Source organism: Chrysochloris asiatica, unplaced genomic scaffold, assembly GCF_000296735.1.
Source record: "Chrysochloris asiatica unplaced genomic scaffold, ChrAsi1.0 scaffold00021, whole genome shotgun sequence".
NCBI classification, from domain to species: Eukaryota; Metazoa; Chordata; class Mammalia; order Afrosoricida; family Chrysochloridae; genus Chrysochloris; species Chrysochloris asiatica.
Window position 1 is genome coordinate 26,306,650 of NW_006408539.1, and position 3,240 is coordinate 26,309,889.

The following is a 3,240-nucleotide window of genomic DNA, read 5'->3' on the forward strand; positions in this document are numbered from 1 at the left end:
GTAATTGAGAACATTACTTAATTTGTGATTTAATTTATCACTCAAAAATTAAAATTATATGAATAAGAGTGGTCATTAGAAAGAAAAAAAAAATGCCTGGAGAAAACTATTTAGATGACAATACGTCAAAATGTATTGCTATACAATACATAGAAACATACAATCATAGAAACCTTTATTACAAATATATATCAAGTTGTGAAGTTATGATTTTTCTACATATCAACCACCTAATTCTATATACTTTTTTGGACTAGCATTTCCATTCCTCTGTCCTTTCCCTCAAGAATTCTATTTTCTTCAATTTGAACTAAGCCAACTCAGCAATCTTGACATCCTTGAGAGACTCAAATTGTGTTTCTCTTTAATGTCCTTTGAATTATGGGAACAAAAAGTATTCTGAAGAGGCAAGATTAGAACTGAAGAGTGAATGGGTAGAGTCCCAATAAAATAATCCTAGGGCAGCTGTTGCTACCCTTAAAAAATGACCTCCCCCCTTGAATTTAACTGTTCAACATATCTGGTGGGAAGCCACTTTTTGTATCTGACACGAGGCACCTTAATGAGCCTAAGACAAGTGTATTTCAGAAAAACTTGTCTTCAGCAATCCTCTGATAGCACAGACCTGTTTAAGCATGTTTTGTTTGGAATAAACCCATGCTTGTGTGAAATGAAGCCATACGTTTTTACTTTCCTTGTATTTTCAGAATTATGGGCACAAGGTGAGTTGTTCAAATCCATCTGCTGATCCTAGGAAGAAAGATAGAACTGTTTGATTCCTTAAAGGTTTGTATCCTCAGAAACTCTATGTAGGGTTACTATATTTGGCTGCTAACCTCAAGGTCGGCAGGTTGAAACTACCAGCTGTTCCACGGGAGAAAGATAAGGCTTTCTGCTCCCGTAAAGATTTGCGGTACTTAACAATAACAACAACAACAACGAGTCATAATTAACTTATGGTAGTTCTAACTCATAGCGATCCTGTATAGGGTCTCCAAGGAGCAGCTGGTGGGTTCAAACTGCCAACCTTGTGCTTATCAATTCAGTGCCACACCGGGACTCCATATGATAGAGTAGCATTGTCTCATATTGTTTGATTGGCTGTCGTATGTACTGGAGCACACTGTCAGGTCTTTGCTCCATGGAAGTGCTAAACAAACATTTACAGCCTCGGAAACCCTGTATAGGGTCGCTGTGAGTCACAACTAGCATGAACTCTTAGTATGAACTGCTAACCTTGCGGGTTCTTAACCACATACCCTTTTTGCCACCAGTGCTCCTTTCTGTGTAGACAACCAAGAAAACCCTATATAGCACAATTCTACCCTAAAACACATGAGGTCACCAGGAGCCAACAAGCTTATTTGTATATTCTCATAGATATTCACATTTAATCGCAACTCGGTTCATGCTGCTTCCTAGAGAATATATATGCCGACTTTTTTATTTGTAATGTCCCTTTTGTAATGCGTTAAGCATTTTTCCCCCAGTAAAACACCGATATTACTATAGTTGGAATATGATCAGTACTATACTTTTACTTCATTGTTGTTGTTGACTTTTAAGTGCCTTTGAGTCGGTTCCAACCCATAGCGACCCTGTATAGGGTTTCAGAGGAGTGGCTGGTGAGCTTGAACCGCCAACCTTGCAGTTCAAACTGACTTTGCAGTCTAGCACATTAACCCACAGCGCCACACCAGCACTCCTTTGTTTACTTGATTAGAAGTTCATCTTTAAGGATTTTGCTCACTAAGCAGTATTTCTAGCTCATCTGTGAAAGTGTAATGAAAGAAAGAATTCCTTTTTGGATGTTTATAGCCCAGTCAGGTGATAAATCAGAGGATAGGGGCCACAGTTAGTTCCCTTATTTTGTGGAAGAAATGAATGTCATAAACAAGGTCATCACTTGTTAAATATATGCCATAGAGTTTGTGGACTATTTTCATGCAGTCATTTGAACTGTCTTCCCTAGAGAAAACATTTTAAAGCTTATGTCAATATAGGGAAGGAAAATATTTACCATGCTATGCATTTTTGCTTTATGTGCCCCTCAGCACAAAAGGAGATTTTATGATGGGTTTTGTTGTTGTTTTCTTTTTTTTTATTAATGTGTTTGGTTTAAAGCTTGAGTTCAAGCATCATTTTTCTTTCCTCTTTGATCCACAGATTTTCTAAGTCCCTTACTTCTTAATGCAGGTTGTATTGATATACTGATTTAATATAGTAAGAGCCCGTTTTACAATATACCTCTGTAATGCAACTGGGAATAATAAACCAGCAAAGACATTTGCAATATTAAAATCAATTAAAACCTAAAAGATGTTAAATTGCATTGCTTGGATGGAATTGATGTGCAAAATTGGGTACTGATCAATTAAAGGACAAAATTTGGATTGGAGTATTACCTTTTGCTTTTTCTTTCTTTTTTTAATAGCTTGGGGGATGGTTTTTATTAGTTATATACTTCCAATACCTTCTCTTAGACGGCTAAGTAAACTTCTCTCTAAAAGTCAATTTAGTCTTATGTATATCTATATTTAGTTTTATTTCTTAAGACTCTTAGTGTTAAGATGTCTATGTCAGTCTTCTTGGTTAATCTTGTACCTTGGACAGGTCATAGCCATTGCAGGGCAGTGGGGTGCAAGGTGATGCATTAGAGAGGGGGGAAAGGAGAAATCTTATTATCTTAAATTATTGATAAAATATTTAAATGTGAAAGATCAGTGCAATTGTGAGAACAATTCTCATTTCCTTCTCTGCTCATTTAAAATTCAGACACATTTTTAAAATTTAAGATTTCATGATAACAGATACAAGTGAAGACTTATTAAGATAACTCGTAAGAGGTAACTTAAAAAATTCCATTATCTTCTAATTGCATTTTTCAATGCCCTTCATGTGTAAATCATATGAAGAAGTTAGGTAAATCATTTAGGGTCCCTACCTTCATTCACTTGGGTGTACAGGAAGATGAAATATATATTTAAAAAATTTTTTTTAAGGAGAGAATACTTGGAATACTCATCACTCATCTTTCAGTTTATCATACTGTGGTGGCTTGGGTGTTGCTGTGATACTGGAAATTATGACACCAGTATTTTAAATACCAGTAGGGTCATCCATGGTGGACTAGGAAGAAGGAGAGACAGACCACTTCTGAATGACAAGCCTCTGAAAACTTTATGAATAGCAATGGAACACTGTCAGATAAGATGCTGGAAGATGAAGTCACTCAAAATA